The sequence below is a fragment of the Rattus norvegicus genome, chromosome 1 (genome assembly GCF_021556685.1).
Source record: "Rattus norvegicus strain SHRSP/BbbUtx chromosome 1, alternate assembly SHRSP_T2T, whole genome shotgun sequence".
Lineage (NCBI taxonomy): Eukaryota > Metazoa > Chordata > Mammalia > Rodentia > Muridae > Rattus > Rattus norvegicus.
In genome coordinates, this window is record NC_141534.1 from 176,613,435 (window position 1) to 176,632,972 (window position 19,538).

Below are 19,538 nucleotides of genomic sequence, written 5' to 3' on the forward strand. Positions count from 1 at the left end.
CAACGCTCTCATCAAGAAACCTTCATCATACAGAACTGCATGACCTAAGTTTCCCACAGAAGGCCCCTCTGCCCTCTGGACACAGACACTCCTGAGCTAAGAGGAGTTACCCTCCAACACCCCCCTCCTCCCCCACAGGCCCCTCCTCCTTTTCCACTCCTTGAGCTTCCCAGCAGCACCATATTTACAGCCTTGTGACTCCCATTTCATCTGCCCCAGCAGTGTTCACACACTCCAGCGGCAAAGCAGAATGAGGGCCCACATGCACTGAGCCCAGAACCAAGATGGTAAACAGTAAACACCAGTAATTGTTCTTTTCCTGCCACCCACAATGCTGAGGTAATACGCAGGTTAACATAGTCACACTTGGCTTTTTACATGGGTATCAACCAAATATTTGAACTCAGTTCCTCATGATTATATAGTAAGCATTCTTACTTGAGTCACTTCCCCAGCCCTCCTTCCCCTCACTCCAGCTAAACTTAACAAAAACAAAATATAATTCAGGATTTTATTTCCCTTACACAGTTATTTCCCCAAATACGGAGAACATTTATTGTAATTAGAAGTCTACTAATTAGACTCACCATCACAACGAGGCAATGGGGCCTCCTGCCTACAATACTGTAAGAATATTAAGAGCACCATAACTCCTTAACTCCTTATCCTGAGCCTGAGCGACTGACTGGAGAGCTGGCTCTGCAGTTAGCAGCTAAGGGCCTTTGCTCTGGTAGCGGACATGAATTACACTCCATCCCTATATGGTAGCAGCTTATGACTATCCAAAACTTCAGTTCCAAGAGATCTAGCACTTTCTTTTGGCCTCCGAGGGCATTAGGCATCAACTCTACTTTCACACATGAAAGTAAAACACTCACACATGTAAAATAAAAATAACTATTTTTTAGATATAGTGAGCCTAGTAAAATATCTCAATACAGTACAAATAAAAGTCTTCAACTATGAAAGAAGATCAAATGGTTAAATTAGATGAATAAATGCCAAAAAGATACATATATAAGAAGTTAGAGAAAAACAAAACATGTTTATTGTACAAGTAAAATGCCAAGTTAATCTCTAAAAGAGTGCCTTCCTCACTCCCACCCCCCAAAGAAGTGATAAATACTGTCAATTCACAGAATGGCTGATTATCAAGTCTGAAGGACATGAAACAGATATGGAAATGGTAAAAACATTAGGTCCATAGACAATCAATGAGCAGATGTATAGATGAGGTAGTCAGGAACGTTACGGCTACAGAGAAAAATTTTCAGTGAAAAAAAAAAAAACAGATTAAAAGGAATGATGCACAGGATGACAAACAAGAAAAGAAATGTGGGTCTGTGAACTGCCCTGCAGACAAAAGGTGTCTTTGGACAAGTGGCCTCAAATCTATAATTAAAAAAGTTTAAGAAATGAAAGCTGTCTAGAAATAATAAAAGGATTTGATTTGAATACAAAAGACTTAAGAGATACCTGAAAAACAATAATAACCACAAACCACTACACGGCAACATTATGATGATATATGATATTATGATATATATGTGCATGTTCCAATATTCCCAATCCAAATTTATTCAAGCTCTGCAGGTGTATGTATAGGCTACATTTGTATATAAAACTCAAGAGGAATTATTTTTACTACAGATCGTTTAATAAGGGATACATACTCCTAGAGTAAATGAAATGTCTTTGCGGGTCATTAAGATGGCCCAATGGATGAAGATGTCTGTCACCAAGCTGGCCACCTCAGTTCAGTTCCTGAGACCCACAGGGAAGAGGGGAAGAACTGCTCCCTCAAGTTGTCCTCTGATTTTCACCAAGTACACCCTGTATCACACTTCTGGCATAAACACATTAAAATATAGTGAAAGTTATATTAAGAGAGTTTTGATTTTAGCTGGGTACAGAAGCCCAGCCTCTAATCACAATGTGCAGGAGGACAGCTGCAGCTTGTTTGGCTTGGTGTGTGTGGTGAGCTCCAGGATACGTAAGACTACATAAGAGACCCTGTATCCAAAGAGTGGGACGTAGGAAAGAGAGAGAGACAGGGACCAACAGAGAAAGACAGACAGAGACCGAGGTGGAGGGCTTTGAAGTGAAGAAATAGGATTTCCCACTCTTACTGATGATTCCAAATTGAACTGGAGTTGGGAGAAAAAAGCCTAGTCTCTACATGAAGGTAAACTTGTGACCAGCAGCTCCCAAATTGACTCCTGCCAAAGTCATCACAGCTGGGGGAGGAGGGCAAGATTCAAAGAAACCACAGAAGGTGAGAAAGCTGTTTGTTGGTGGTCTGAGCTTTGAAACTATAGGTGATAATTTAAAGGAACGTTTTAAGAAATGAGCACACTTACAGATTGTGTGGCAATGAGAGACCCCTAAATAAAACATTCCAAAGCCATAGTTTAGTGCTTTACGTTTCTGTCTGCCTTTGAAACAGGTCTCTCAGAGATCTGCCTGCCTCTGCCTCCCAAATGCTAGAATTAAAGGCATGTACCTGGTCTTTGTGACTTATACTCACACTGATAAAGCGCATGCTGCAATGTGTGCCTGACCTTAGGAGGTTGATGGCCATGTGTGGAATCAAAGAGAGCAATTACTAGAGATGATTCTGTGAAACCCATCATTGAAGAAAATGTTTGCTAATGGTATAAAAGAAGAAACAAAGGAATATAATGAAAGATTATTTTAAACATATGGCAAGATTGGAACAACTTAAATTATAGAAGATAGAGTGGGAGGAAAAGGAGCTTTTGCTTTTATAATTTGTTTTGTTTTGTTTTTCAAGATAGAATTTCTCTGTATAGCTCCAGCTATCCTGGAACTTGCTCTGTAGACCAGATTAGCCTCAAACTCAGATATCTGCCTACATCTGCCTCCCTGGTACTAGGATTAAAAGCATGTGCCACCACAGTGAGATTGCTTTTGTAACTTTTGATGATCATGAATCTGATGAAATTGTTGTTCATAAATACCACACTATTGAGGTCTATAATTGAACTAAGTACACATGAGCTAAGTAATTTGGTTCAAACATTACAAGGAGATTCATTTAAACAGTCGAGGATGTCTAACAGCTGAAGTAGAAAAAGAGTTAAACTATTGTAGAACAAAGGCAGCAAGAAGCATATATGGATCTCATTAATCCTAAACTTAATTGTATTTTGCCTTCAACTCATTCTCCTATTGGGCTCACTATGTAAAGGAAGATAACATTACAGGGTGGATTTCCTTAGCTCATAAAAAAGCAAAAAATTAAAGACACATACAGAGAAGATATCTGAATTAGTTATAAAAGGTAGAAATGGTACCTCTTACAAATGCTGAGATTATGTCATCATGGGTGATTAATGAGGATTGGTAAAAAGCTTGTAGTAACTTGTAGTAAAATTAATAACAGATATCCAAATACAGTTTATAATAAAAGAACTAATTGGATTCTTCCACATATAGTAATTTTATACTGATGCAAACAAGATGGGGATGGCAGGTTAAAAGTCAGACAAAATAAGCAAGGTGGTCAAAAGTCCATATGCATTGGTTCAGAAATCAAAATTGTATGCAATCATGATGGTTATATTAATTATCCTGATTCTCATAACATAATTACTGATTCTTTATATGCAGAAAGAGTCATTTTGCATATAGACTGCTGAATTTGTACCTGATAGTTCAGAATTAACTTTGGTATTTATACAATTACAACAGGCCATCAGAAGTGGAAATTATACATTATATATTACTCATTTTCAGTATCATACAGGTTTGGCAGGTCCATTAGCTCAAGGAAATGAGAAAAATTGACCAATCACTAATAAGAAATGTGTTACAAGCCTCAAATTTCATAAGAAACATCATGCTAATGGGAAAGGTTTAAAGAAAACATTTTCTATCACTTGGCAACAAGCCAAAGAAAGAATAAAAAAAGTCTATGTGTTCAAATCAATCAAACTGTACAACCAAACCCCATTACCTGCTGGTAGTAATCCTAGGGGTACCAAAAGAAATGCATCTGGCAGATGGACGTTTTCCATTTTGCAGAATTTGGAAAACAAAAGTTTATACACCATACCATTGACACATACTCAGGGTTTCAATGGGCAACTGCTTTAAGTTCTGAAAAGGCTGATTATGTAATTACATATTTACTGGAATAATGGTAATTGTGGGGATACCTGCACAAATTAAAACTGACAATGTTCCCATATATGTATCTAATAAGATGAAGCAATTCTTTGCATATTATTCTATAATGCATGTCATTGGTATACCACGCAATCCCACAGGACAAGCAGTTATAGAAAGATCCAATTGTACCTGAAAAGAGATGTTTAAACAGAAAAGGGGAGTAAAAAAACCCCAGGGAAAGAGTAAATTATGCTTTGTTAACTCTAAATTTTCTTAATGTTGGTGAAAAAGGAACAACAGTAGCTGAGAGACACTGGGTTATTGAAAAAACTGAGGACCTAGGTCAATCAATATACTATAAGGAGGTATTGACATTAGAATGGAAACCTGCAATGGTTTTAAGATGGGGACATGGGAACAAAAATATATGGTTACCAACAAAACTTACAAAGATTAGATCAGACCATCGAAAACCTCTTATCAGCTGAGACATGAATGTCTTTACAAACCAGATAGCCCAGGGGATTCACTGATTGTCTCAATTACTGATTTCTCCAAAATACGCATGCAAATCAACTTCAAAAGGGCTAGCCCAAAGGATCGCTCACACGGAGACTGGATAAACACAGGAACTGGACAATACATAGACTAAACAGACAATAGAGATGGACAAATACAGAGACTAGGCAATAAATGCTACAGCTAGCTTATTTCAGACTAACCATTTCCCTCACTTGGGGCCCATAGAGGACTTTTCACCCCAGTTCAGCCAGGAAAAGAAGACCATTGTCCCAATCCCTGAAGATGGGGTGAATAGTTTCGGTTACTTCATGTGTTATTGTTGTTATCATCTAGGGTGGAAGGTTGTTTTGCTTAATTATTGTATACCGATAGAAATTTAAAGTCCTTTTGTTTTCATTATTGTATATTAATGGAAATTTGAAGTTTTAATTATTCTGTATTGATAGAAATTTAGGGTTTTTTGTTTTTTGTTTTTTTCCAGAGCTGGGGACCAAACCCAGGGCCTTGCGCATGCTAGGCAAGCGCTCTACCACTGAGCTAAATCCCTAACCCCTAGGGTTTTTTGTTTAATTATTTTCTTACTGATAGAAATTTAAGGGGTTTTGTGTAATTGTTGTAAATTGATAGAAATTTAAAGTCATTTTGTTTGAACTATTGTACATTAATAGAAATTTTAATAGAACTTTGAGGTTTTTAATTATTGTATATTGATAGAAATTTAAGGTTGTTTTGTTAGACTTTTTTTGACTATATTGTACATAAGCCATTTATTGAAAACATCTATTGTGTATAGATTGTTAATGTTAGAGAAAAGGACAACTCTTAAACAGAAAAGGGGTTATGCAGTGGAAACATCTGGTTTCTTTGGAAAGTAAGTTGTGTTGGATGGTATTTTACTAGGGCAAACACATGAAGGAGTGTTTTCCTGAAGCAGACACAGGTGAAAGGATATTTTGCTGAAGCGAGTATGTGAAAGGATGCACAAGGCCGTGAAGGATTCTTGGCGAACTACACTCATGTATTGGTTCGCCTTGCATTGTGTTGTTCAGCTCCATTTGTCATGACTCCACAGAAAGAAAGGAACCAAAACACTTCAGTGAGGTTCTTGAGACTTCTTGTTTCCACAGACTTGGGCCTAGTGGCAAAGTGGTCAGCTGATATAGACTTATGTGCTAAGACAAGACTGGTGGATGATGGGTGATGTCTGGAGGGAGTATAAATAAGGCTCAACAAACAGTGAAGGAGGGCTTGCTTGCACAGCTAGCGTGGCAATGCTTCTTAGTTTTGCCATCTTTTCTGGTTTCCTCAGAGAGAGGCATAGGCCAAGAACTTCTCTTGGTCTCCCTGCTGGTTCTAATCCCTCCTGCTGAGTCCTGCAGATTAGGCTAAGTCATGCTACCATTGCTGATTCGTGCTTGCTATTCCAACACTACTGAACTTGATTGCTGGTATATTCACTGAAGTATGTGCAAGTTGATCGAGTTGCCTCTGCTGACTTCTGTGAACTGAACTGCTGATTTCCTGACAGCTCAGATGAGATCTGCTCCGAAGAACAATTTCTAAACAGGTTCACTTCCCCTGTATCCTAATAACCTTTCTTTTCTACTATCTCTGGTGGGTGGTGGGCTAAAAGTGAGATTAAAGCATTTAAGAAAAATTATTGGAATTTCTTAGCATTCTCTGGAGAGGGCTGTAGTTCTTAGAAGACTGTTCGGCATTCTGGCACAATTCTATGACATCTCTCTAAAATACAGGGAGCATGTCAAAAGGAAATCTCGGACTGGTTCGGCCATCACACTTGATCCCAAAGGAGGGCCAGTCTCTGGGGCAGTTCATCTTGCTCAACGGAAGCCATGCTTGTTCCCATGGAACGGGCCTGGCCCTGAGTCAGCTCTACATTGAGATCGAGGTCTACCTCATCTGCCATTTCCTGGAGGGCACATCCACTTGGTTCTGGGGAGTGGTTAGCGTCGTCATGCTGCTCATGGTGTCTTCCATTTGCTGTGTCTGGACGTCCAGGGTCTCAAACTGGTGTTGGAATTTGTCCATCAAAGCAGAGATCTTTTCCAGATTCACAGTTTTCAACATCGCGTCCACTGACTTAACCACATCAGCCATGGATTTGGTCACTTTAACCATTTTCACTGCAGTCTGGACTCTGGCAGCCACTGCACCCACTCGTGCACTCATTCTCAAGAAGTTCACCACTTGATTCTTCTGGCGGATGGAATTTTCAGCATGTATCCTGGCAACTTTCATGTTGCCCTTCTGAATGGCCTTTTTAATTTTGGCCTTTTTGGCCTTTTCGGCCTTTTCCTCCTTGTCACATTTTTTGGCACTCCTGTTCAGTGCCTTGGTGGTGAATTTCAGATTGAACAGATGTTTCTCCATGTTGGACAAGGTCGTGCGGCTTCTGTGGGGTTGGCCCAGGGAGGTAAAATTCCTTTTCGTTACTTCACGTATACTGCCAGCTCCAGGAGATCTAATATCTTCTTGTGGTCTCTGAAAACACCAATACACATGTGGCACATATAATTTGAGGGCACACACACACACACACACACACACACACACACACATCTCATACACACCACAATTAAAAACAAAGAAATGCTGTAGAAATTAAATGACCATTAAACATGTAACAGAATATTCTAATAGTCTATCACAGAAAAAAAATCAAAGAAATTCAAATTAAAACAATGAAGCATCATTTATATCATCAACAAATATTTTTGATGTGTATCATTTTCAGTTTGGTAAAGAGAGATAAAAACAAGTGAGCATTCTCACCTAACCTAGCAGAAGGGCACATCAATAGTAAAAGACTTTCAGAGACCAAGCACAGCATACAAAGAACTCTAAAAATATCCATCTTTTCTATCTATTCACTTTCTTCCTAGAAATGTAACCCACTCCCCAAATACATGAGAAAGAGCATTAAAATACAAAGGCATAAGGATGTGATTCCAAGTGTTTCCAAACAAGTACTCAACCACTGGTCTGTGTCGCTAGCCACGACAGTATCTCCACAGCAGTATGTGTGCTGAAGGATGGACACGCAGTTTCTAAAGCATGCATAAGGAGATTAAATAAAGCAGGCAAACATTTAGCATTTAGCATTGTGGATGCCTATTTATTTCAGTAAATGTGTAAGCAATGATTATCTCTGTATGTTGATGTTGCAAGTGGATTAGGTTTTTGTTTTCAGTCTTAATCTTCTAATTTTTCTAGGAAGAATGAACTACTTATGTAAAATTCAACCAACTAGAGGCTGGAGAGATCTATCAGAAGTTAAGAGCTCTTGAAAAGGACCTGGGTTCCTTTCGCAGCAGCCACTTGACAGCTCCCAACCATCTGTAACTCCAAGTCCAAGGGATCCAATGCCTTCCTTTGGCCTCCCCCAGCCACCAGACATACACATGGTGCACATGCAAGTAAAACATTCACATACACAAAATAAATCTTTTTAATTCAACCAACTAGTTATAGAGGCTATGCCACATCTTTGAGGCATAAGTCACTCACCATCAAGAAAGCAGTGAATGAAGGAAAAGGATGTATAACATATAACCAGCTAGGGGTTGGGGACTTAGCTCAGTGGTAGAGCACTTGCCTAGCAAGCCGAGAAGGGCTCCATTCTGCCTGGAGCAGAAGCATGAACTTAAGAGGTAAAGATGTCAGCAAACAAAGATCAAATGCAAAAGTAATGGGAGGGAAAAGTCAACCATATTGATTCTACACAGGACCAAGTTCCAAGACAGCCAGGGCTACACAAAGAAACCCTGTCTCGGAAAAAATAAACAAACCAAAAATAGACAGTGACACTGACGTTGAGCTCTGGTCTCTACAAGAACAAGCACAAACACACATCAAAAAAAGGCAGTAATGTACTGCCATAAAGATAGATTGTATAGATAAGGGGAAGGAACACTCCTAAGAATCCAGAAATAAAGTCTTAAAACAAACAAACAAACAACAATCAACAAAAACCAAAACTGAAACAAAAAAACAGAAGCATAAAGTGTGACTCCAGGGAGTTTTACCAGTCTGACTAGACAAGCCTCTTGATGTTGTGTACTCAAGCCCACGCCTGAATGAACTGAGGGTACAAACTAAAAATATCTGAGAAGAAGAGCATCCCAGGTAATGGGCAAAAGCTCAGAGATGGAAGGAAAGTAGAGAACAGGTAGAGGGTAGGGTTAGAACACACGAGGACCAGTAGTAAATCTTAATTCTATTCCTAAGTATAAAGATCCCGTAAGGCTTCCATTATAATGCTCTGGTTGCTACTGGGAAAAGAGTCAGTAAAGGGACAAGAAGAAGACAGGAGCCAAGCCTAGAGAAAAGGCTCCACAGAACCAGTCAGAGTGGAACATTCAGGAACCCTCATATCATGGTTCTCCAGCTCCTGAGCTGAGTGATCTCATGTTCATTTCCTTGTACCTCAGTTTCTCCACCTTCAAGTGAGGATGCTCACTTGAAGAGATGCTCACAGTACATATGCTGAAAGGCTATCTGGACGGTTCAGTCAGTGCACAGTGTTTATGACAGAACCTATCAGAATAAATACTCCACAAGTCCTAGCACTTTGAAGCCATGAGACTATACTAGGCTTACATTCTCAGCACACAGTAGGCACAAGCAGGAGGATACTGTCCACTCAAAGCTAGTCTTGTCTATGTAGTCCATGCCAGTCAGGATTGTCAGGATTGTATAAAAAAGACTTTCTCTAAAACAAACAAACAAAACAGAATAAAAAGCCAAGGATGGGAAGATAGCTAATGAAGTGCTTGCCTTACAAACACGAAGGCATGAATTTGATCTCTGAAATCTACATTAAACAAAACAAAAAACCAAGTATGTGTTTATAATCCTAACACTGGGATACAGACAGGTAAATCCTGGGGGCTCGCTAGGAAGCTAGACTAGCCTACTAGATGAACTCTAGGTCAGTTAGAGATCATGTCTCCAAAATAATAGTGAATGGAGTCTGAGAAATGACACCCAAAATTGCCTCCTGGAATGGACATGGGCACACTCAGACAGCCACAGAACCACCAAAGAGGAAGATGTTTAAGACTGGGCCCTAGGACATCCCCACCCTTCCAAATGTCCCCACAAGGAACAAGACTTGCTAGAGCCTGTTCATCCTAAGGGGCTTTGTTGTGGTTATTGTTGTTTTGATTGTTTTTGAATGGTGGTGAGTGGGAGTTCTAGAAATGTTACTAGAATATGGGTTTGGACTCCTAAGGTTTGCAGAAATATGAATGTGTTGAGTCCCATCTATTGTGTATAAAAGGGACACCCTACCAAGTTAGGAAACCTGAACTGTCACCTGCTTTTATTCTGTGTCAATTTGTGGTAGTTTGATCATAGTGTAACAATAAGATATTTAGGTTACTGTTTGTTCTTTAAAATTTGCTTCCATATATACAACTTTACTTGACATAGTCATGTGTTCCAGTATCTAAAAATATTCATTCATAGATAACATCTTGAAATTTTAAAAGAAATCACCGTAATGCTTTATTTTTAAAATCTTCTAAACTATGTGTAAATGTGCTATGAATGCAGGTACCAGTGGAGACAAAGAGGGCCTTGGATCCCCTGAAGCTGGAGTTGCGTCAGTTGTGGGTGCTAGGGACCTAACTCTAGTCCCCTGCACAAGCAGTCTGTGCTGTTAACCAGTGAGCCATCTCCCCAGCCCTCGTTGTGCTTTCTTTTTTTCTTTTTCTTTTTTTCCAGATTTTATTCCCCTCCTGGTCCACCCTTCTCATTGTGCTTTCTTAAGGAAAAAGAATAATAACCATCTTCCTCTCTTTCTTTTTTTTTTTTCTTTTTTCTTTTTTCTTTTCTTTTTTTTTTTTTTTTCGGAGCTGGGGACCGAACCCAGGGCCTTGCGCATGCTAGGCAAGCGCTCTACCACTGAGCCAAATCCCCAACCCCACCATCTTCCTCTCAAAGGAATAATATGTCCTAAGTTATATCCTCAACCCTATCATCAACACCAGTCCCATCCTGGCAGACATAACCCCTTGCCATACAACTTTCCAACAAGCTTCTGATGCCTGTACTCTCTTCTAGGTACAAAAACCCCCTATACCAAGTGAGCTCCAGGACAGCCAGGGCTATATAAGAGAAACACTGCCCCCAAAACCAAACCAAATAAACAAACAAAAACTGCACAAAACCCCTCCTGTACCCAACAACAGGTCACAGTCAACTCAACAGCTCCAAGTTCCCATGGCCTTAAAAGAATCTTAATCCAGAGGCTGGCAAGATGACTCAGTGGGTCGGCACTTGCTGACAGGTCAGAAGATCTGCGCTCTATCCCCGTGTCCCCCATGCTGGAAGGAGAGAACAATTCTTAAAGTTGTCAGTCTTCTGACCACCATGGGTGCACGACGGCACACATGCATGCCTGCCTCACACTCGTGACACACATATTCAATTTAATAAAAAATCAAACAACAGAAAGTATCTAAGACAATATATACAATATTCTAAAAGGGACAACAACAGGAGAAATAGTTCAGCAGCTGAGCAGTTAAGAGCACGGGGTGGGGGGGCGCACTAGAGAGATGGCTCAGCGGTTAAGAGCACTGACTGTTCTTCCAGAGGTCCTGAGTTCAATTCCCAGCAACCACATGGTGGCTCACAACCATCAGTAATGGGATCAGATGCCCTCTTCTGGTGTGTCTGAGGGCAGCTACAGTGTACTCACATTCATAAAATAAATAAATCTTAAAAAAAAAAAAAAGAGTACTGTGGTGGTTTGAATATGCTCAACCCAGGGAGTAGCACTATTTGGAGGTGTGTCCTTGTTGTACTAGGCGGGCTTTAAGACCCTCATCCTAGCTGCCTGAAAGCCAGTATTCTCCTAGCGGCCTTCAGATGAAAATACAGAACTCTTAGCTCCTCCTGGATGCTGCCATGATTCCACCTTGATAATAATAGACCAAACCTCTGAACCTGTAAACAAGTCCCAATTAAATCTTGTCCTTACAAGAGTTGTCTTGGTCATGTGTCTAACTAAGACAAGCAGAGGACCTGAGTTCAGTTCCCAGCACTCTCACTGGGTGACTTACATCTCCCTGTAATTTGAGCTTCAGGAGCGTCTGATGCCTCTGACCTTCATAGGCACCTGCATTCACATGCACATACCCACATATAGACACACATGTATACATAAACAACAATAATGATTTTTTGAGACCGGATTTCTCTGTGCAACAGCCCTATTTGCCCTAGAACCTGTTTGTCAATCAGGCTGACCTCGAACGGTCAGAGATTTGCCTGCCTCTGTCTCCTGAGTGTTGGCATTAAAGGCATGCACCACCATACCCAGCAAAATAAATCTATTTTTAATGGGGGGAGGGGACCAGGAGAAAGGAGGTGGGGAAAGCAGATATAACCCAAATATACACTAAGAAAATTGCCTTGAAGGGCTCTTCCACCAATGCACAGGATCACAATGTCTTCAGCCAGCTACTGTGAAGACTCACACTGCACTCAATTAATAACCATTTCCCACAGTAGAGGTCCAACTTAATAAGGAAATAAAGACTTGTAACTTACTTTTAAAATTGAACTTCCACAGATCTGTCCTTGTTAATTTTCACTATACCACAAACACATGTGCATACACACACACACACACACACACACACACACACACATGATCCATAATGATAAGCCACAGAAAATAATGCTTCACAAAAACCGGGTCTTGATATGGCTTCAACCAAGACTGGGTTTCATATTTATGCTCTCCGGGGACCAGTAATAGTAACAAACACATGGGAACTAAGTAGGTAACTTTACTGTAAACATGATATTGCTTTCTGAACAAACTGAACATGGAATAAAAATACTATTTTAGCAACTCATCTTGTATCACATACTGATTATTAAATTACTTAAAAACAAATGAACCAGAACATGGTCCAGGGACCAACGAGATAACGCAACTGGTAAAAGAATTTATTGACAAGCCTGATAAGCTAAGTTCAACCCCCAGGACTCACATGGTAAAGAGAGAACCAACCCCCACACACTATCCTCTGATCTCCATCCTCACACCATGACACATGAATTATCTCTCTCTTGGGGTGGGAGGAAGAGAACTTAAAAAAGGGAAAAGGTTCCATCTCCCATGACACTTCTTTTACAGAGCTGGGAATCACACCCAGGACCCTGGAAAAGGTAGGTAAACACTCTGCCACTGTGCACACCCCCAGACCTTTCCGTAACTTGTGTGTCTCTTTCTGTACAAACCCTGTGTATCTAAACATTATTCCAACACAAAGCAGTAGCCTGTCAAAATAGAGATGGGGAAAAACAGCAAAACCATCACAAAGAATACCTCCTTTTCCATACTAATACAAAGCACCACCCCTCTGTAAGTTGGTTTTCCTTCACCTCTAGGTCTCTATGAACAGAAGCTAGTGTTTACTCAAGCAAAGAGTTAGATGCCCATTCCCCACCATACAAGAACAGAATTTTTTTAGTTTTAGTTTTTTTTTTTAAAGGTAGCTTCATAACTCAAACCAGCCTTAAAAATATTCTCTCTCCCTGTGTCTGAGTGTGTATGTACAGGGTGTGCATGTATGCGCATGCACACAAAAGCCAGAAGACAACCTCGGATGTCATTCTTCAAGCACCATGTATCATTTTTCAGAGACAGGATTTGTTGATACTCTCCTGAAAGGATAACCGCTAACTGCAGTTCCCAGCAACAGCAAATGTAACCTAACATGTATATAACAGGAAAAGTAACTAATTTGGTCTTGTTTGTAACCAGAAAATACAAGCCTACATGTTTAGCCTCTTTATCAGGAGCCCAGAAAAGTGACTTCACCAAAAGTAGCATTTAAGTAAGGACCATATTTATGTCCCACATAATTTTTCCATGTGTGGTACTAGGTATTGACCTAAGACACTACACACGCTGAGCAAATACTCTACCATCTTGCTTTTATGTTTTCCATAGCTGTGTGTGCATTCTTGTGTGTATATGTGTCCACATGCACACATGTGTGAGTATGCATGCAGACCTGAGGCTGAGGTTAGCAGTGTATTGCTCTCCATCTTATACACTGCAATAGGGTTCCTCACATGAACCCAGAGCTCTACAATACTTCTAGTCTAGAGCAAAATTCTCATCTCCATTTTCTTTCTTAGCACAAGAATTAGTTGGGGCCTTCACATCCACCTGGCATTTACATGGCTTCTGGGGACACCAATTCCAATTCTCACCAAAGCTTCCTCCCATTTTTATTTTTTTTAATTTTGAAATATCAACTACATTTCCCAAGCTAGCCTGGAACTTGCTCTCCTCCTGCTTTAGCCTCCTGAGACGACAGGCCTGAAACCCTAGGTCAGGTCCCACTTCATTTATTAACTTTGCCCATTCATTTCTCATCAAGCTCCCAACACTATGCAAGTTCACAGGCGAAGCAATAAGACGATAATAAAGTGGAGCAATGGCTCAGCAGTTAAGAGCATTGGCTGCTCTTTCAAAGGCCCAGGTTCAATTCCCAGGACCCACATGGCAGCTCACACCTGCCTGTAACTCTACGTCCAGGGGTCACAGACATACATGCAGGCAAAACACCAATGCACATAAAATAAAAATAAAATAAATCTTTAAAAAAATAATAAACAGATGCCTAGATATCCAGTGCTTTCCCCAGAGCATACAGTTAAAGCAGGGTAGACCTGAAGAACTGTATGAGCAACAGTAACAGAGCGTCTCTCTCAAGACTGTGCTGACAATGACTCCTTCATGCAGGATTCCTTTACCCTATTCCAGTTGGCCTCCCTCCCATTTGACCTTCCCAAATAGGAGAATAAGGGGGTAGAGGTGAATTCACAAGTCTTTAGATTCAAACTTGTCTTAGCTAAATTAACATCCAAGATCTCAACTTAACAAAAAAGACAGACAAATGCCACCAAAATGGACTTTTCCTACTCAGAGCAGTTTGCAGAGAACTAATAGGGATACAGCCACAGCACAGTCACGTCATGATGGCTCTTTATGAGGAGAGGCCCATAGAGAGAGCTTCAGCTCTTGGGCTGTTAAATGAGGTTAAGCGCATCACATTTGCTCTGGAGCACAAGGTTCTACTTTAAACAAGTGATTCCCACAATTGTAGAAAGGCCTTAGTTGGGCTAATCTGCTACTTTCAGCCAATTTTACAAAAACTAGATTCTTTATGAGCCTTTAAAAGACTTGGGCAAAATTCTTTATGATTTTTTTTAAAAGATCATCTCCAGAGTTTACATGTGCTCCCCAGTTGCTTGTGCTGATGGAGAGGGGATGTTTTAGTCCAAAAGACTCCTTCCAAACTGAAAGCCCTAATCATCGACACATCTGATGTAGACTTTCTGTATGAAACAAAAACAAAGTCACATGTGTATTACATAATCACAGGTCTAAAAAGTGAAACTCACAAAGGCAAAATCAGAATGTTCACTCAGCTTGTTTAGCCTGAGAGTGACAGAGAAGGGATAAGCACAGTGGTACAATTGGTGATGGCCGTCTGTGCATAGGAGAGGGACAGGAGAACAGTGAAAACGAAAAACACTAAAAGAAAACTAGCTAATTACAAGGAGATAATCTGTCAATCTGGAAACCTTAACACTGTGCAGGGAGGCTATGAAATCACCTGAGAGCAAGTGGTTTTTCATCAAAAGAACAGTCTAGTCCTATTTTTCAGAAAATTTAAATCACTCCTCCAATAAATAATAAAACTCACAAATGCTCACCAAATATAAAAATGTTAACTGTGCAAGCAAGCATCACACTGGGCATGATAGACCAATACTTATATACTTATGCAGACACAACTCATCTTGGGGTCTGGGCCTCTTGCCATACCCAGATGCCTAGACACCTGCATAAAACACCATCAACAACAGCCAGGACAATAGTCTCAGCTAGAGCCCACAAGCCTACCACAGCAGGCCCCAACATAGCTGAAGCACAAGAAAAGGACCTTAAGATAGACTGTGAATATGAGAAAGGTCTTTAAGGAAGAAATTAATAAATCCCTTTAAAAATCTATGAAAACACAATTAGTGAGAGGAAATGAATAAACCAGTTCACTACCTGAAAGTGAATAAAGAATCAATAAAGAAAACCCAAACTGAGGGAAATCTGGAAATGAGAAATGAACAGGAACCTCAGAGGCAAGCTTCATCCACAAAATAGTAGAGATGAAAGAGAGTTTCAGGTACTGAAGACACAATAGAAGAAATGGATATATCTATCAGTCAAAAAATATTAAATCTAAAAAATTTCTGGCACAAAACATTCAGGAAAAAAAAATCCAGGAAATCTGAGACACTATGAAAAGACCAAATCTAATAACAATAATAAGACATGGAGGAAGAAGAAATTTAGGTCAAAGGAAATATTTTCAACTAAATCATAGGGAAAAAGTCCCAACATAAAGGAAACCTCTATCAAAGTACAAGAAGCATACAGAACACCCGATTGACTGGACTAGAAAAGAAAGGCCCCCTTGGACATAATAATCAAACACTAAACAACAACAACAACAACAACAACAACAACAAAGATGTTAAAAGTTTCAAGGGAAAAGACCAAGTAACCTATAAACACCTATTAGAATAACACCTGACTTCCCAATGGCGACTCCAAAAGTTGGAAAGGACTAGATAGACATTTTACAGACTCTGAGACCACAGATGCCAGCCCAGGCCAGACTAATATACTCAGCAAAACTGTCAGTCAGAACAGATGAAAAACCATAAAACCAAGTTAAAGCACTACCTATCTGCAAATACAGCCCTACAGAAGGCCTTACAGGAAACCATAAACATGAGGAACCACCACACTGATTTCCAGTGGTTGTATAATTTTGCACTCCTACCAACAAAAACTGAATATCCAGTTCCCCTTACTGCACATCCTCCTCAGCACTAGCTATCGCTCGCTTTATTTATTTTAGCCATTCTGATGAGTATAAGATAAAATCGCAAAGTAGTTTTGCATTTCCCTGATGACTAAGGATGGTGAACATTTCTGTATGTGTTCTTAGCCATTTGAATTTCTTCTTTTGAGAATTCTGTTTAGATCTGTACCCATTTTAAAATTGGGTTATTTGTTTTCCTAAGGTCCTGTTTTTTCAGTTTTTCATGTATTTTGTATATTACCCCTTTTCTCTTTTATTCTTTTTATTTTATTATTTTTTATCCTTTATGTTTTTATTTCATATTTCCCTTTATATATCCATCCAATTTTGTTTATATGATGTTTTCATTATTGGATAATCATTTTTTAAAAATATTTACGTATATGTATATGAGTAATCTGTCTTCAGACACACCAGAAGAGGAAATCAGATCCCACTGCAGATGTTTGTGAGCCACCATGTGGGACTTGAACTCAAGACCTCTGGAACAGCAGCCCTTAACCCCTGCACCATCTCTCCAGCCCCTTTTATTATTATTTAGAATGTATTTTATTATAATATTTTATGGGGTTTTTTTTTAGATTTTTATTTATTCTTCTCTCATACAATACATCCTGAGTGGAGCTTCCCTTCCCTCCAGTCCTCCCAGCTCACTTCCCACTTCCCCTCTCCCCCAGATTCCCTCTCCACACAACACCCCCAAGAAAAGAGCAGGCCTCCCTTGTTTGTCAAAAAGGGCACAACAAGATATAATAAGACCACGCATAGACCTCACAACAAGGCTAGGCAAGGAAACCCACTAGGAGGAAAAGGGTCTCAAGAGAACACGTAAAGGGTCAGAGACACTTCCATTCCCACTGTCAGGAGTCCCCCCTAAACCATCAAAGCAACAAACATAAATATACGTAGGCCCCACGACTGTCGCTATAGTCTCTGTGAGCCCCATGAGCTCTGCTTAGTTAATTATGTATTAATGTGCTCTCCAAGTATGCTAGACCTCTCTGGGTTCCACAATTCCTCCTTCCCCTCTTCTATGGGGTTCTTGGGGAGAGACCCAATGGAGACCTCCAACCTGGGCTTCCTCGTGGCCTAATGTCTGGCTGTAGGTGTCAGCATCTACTCCTATTAGCTGCCTCTTTAAGTACAGTAGAACAGCATTAGGAATTTTTCTTTTTTTGCCAGTGTGCTTGGTTCTACCCTAGGTCTCTGGGTTACCAGCCTCCAGTTCCTGGTCGTCTAGGCAGTGTCGAGCATGGGCTTCAACTTAGACCAGTCATGAGTTGACCACTCCCAGAAATTCTACACTACCATTGCCCCAGCATATCTTGCAGGTGGACAGATTCTACATCAAAGGTTGTGTGACTAGAAGCCTTGCCTGGTTATGGAAGATGGATGGTTTAGTCTCTGTATCCTCCATTACTGGGAGTCCCACTAGGGTCATCCTCATAGGTTCCAGGGATTTCTGCCTTTTCTGTGCCACCTCTTACTATCTAATATACTCTTTGACATACCAAGTCTTCAGAACACTAAACAAGTTCAGAAGAAAACCCCTATAGTCTACAGAGGGATTAGCCCAGGCTACTCCAGAAGTCTAATGAGATAGCTCCAGCAACTGCTGCCCTTCCTGTGTCCAGTATCTGTGGAGAATCAAAGAGCCTAGTTATAAATGTAGGATTCAAGGACCCATTATGTCCCCTAGTAGTACATACAAACACAATTCCTTGGTTTAAAAAAAAAAATCAAGGGCTAGGAAGGACTGTCCACATCTCTAAGTCCTTCCAACAATACAGTACAATAATATTCCAAAGATTTCTTATTGTTCCACCAGTTACAAAAAAGAGAAATAAATTGGAAAAAAATCTCAGTTCATTTTTGTCTTATTTTAAAATAAAACACTTTTAATTAGAAGCAAAAGAATGTATACAGACAGAGCATCTCGAAACATAGAAGGAAGGCAAAGAAAGGCTCTTAAATTACAGCACTGAATTCTACCTCTCAGGGTAGTTGTCAAAAACCCTGTCACTGGAGTATTGCAAAATGTGGGCAGAACATGCAGGACAAACCACCAGTGGCATTGCTCCACACGCATTCCATTTCAGTGTTTGCCAGCTAACATTCCGCTCCTTTCTTGTTCCCAGCAACCCTGCGGTCAATGAGACTAGCTCCTTCCCAGTTATCTAGCTACTTCCTGCAGGGTACTTACTTTCAATGGGGCGTAAACTGAAAACACCCAAATACCTTGGTTACATTTCCTTTTTATCCTCCTGATTACAAAGTATGTATGACATCACATTCCTGTACACCTATGTCACATGACTCTTCTAAAAACACTGGTCTGGCCATCATTGCTTTTCTTAAAAACCTTTAGAAGCTTGATGATGTCTGTGGGATAAAATTCCAGTCCTTGAGCCAGAATTCAAGCTGACCACAGTCCCTGCAGCTGGACCTCCCACTGTTCACTGTGGAAGCAGCAGTGGACACACAGTCAGCAAACTGGGCATACAGACCGGCTCTGCCATGACTGCTGTGCCATCATGAGCAGGCTACCTATCACTCTGCCCTTCTCTCCTTAAAGCAAGAGCAACAGTGAAGAATGAGAGGGCATCCAGCAGCTCAGAGCACCTCACCATTTGACTCTATCCCTACTCCCCATCCAAATGGCCCACTCTGCTCTCTTGAAAACCCCACCATCAACTCTGCACCATGCATTTGCACAACCACACTTCCAGGCCCAACTCAAACAGCCTTTCTTCTGGGAAGTGTTCCTGCCTCAACCTCTGTTTACTTGATGATCTGTAATTCTTACATTATAAATCAGTCAACTAGATATTTACTTGTGTCAATCCTTTTTTCTAAAAGTACACAGTAAGGAGCAAGACTTACCAATAGAAAATACACTGATGATAAAGGTTTTCTTGAAACTGCCAGAAAAGGGTT

At 40.3% G+C, this 19,538-nt stretch overlaps 1 protein-coding gene and 1 pseudogene across 25 annotated transcripts in view; both read right to left on the reverse strand.

Moving 5' to 3' along the window:
* Dennd2b (DENN domain containing 2B) overlaps positions 1-19,538 on the reverse strand; it is a 188,731-nt gene that overhangs the window by 129,999 nt on the left and 39,194 nt on the right.
* Positions 6,358-7,313, reverse strand: LOC147996911 (charged multivesicular body protein 1b-like; annotated as a pseudogene).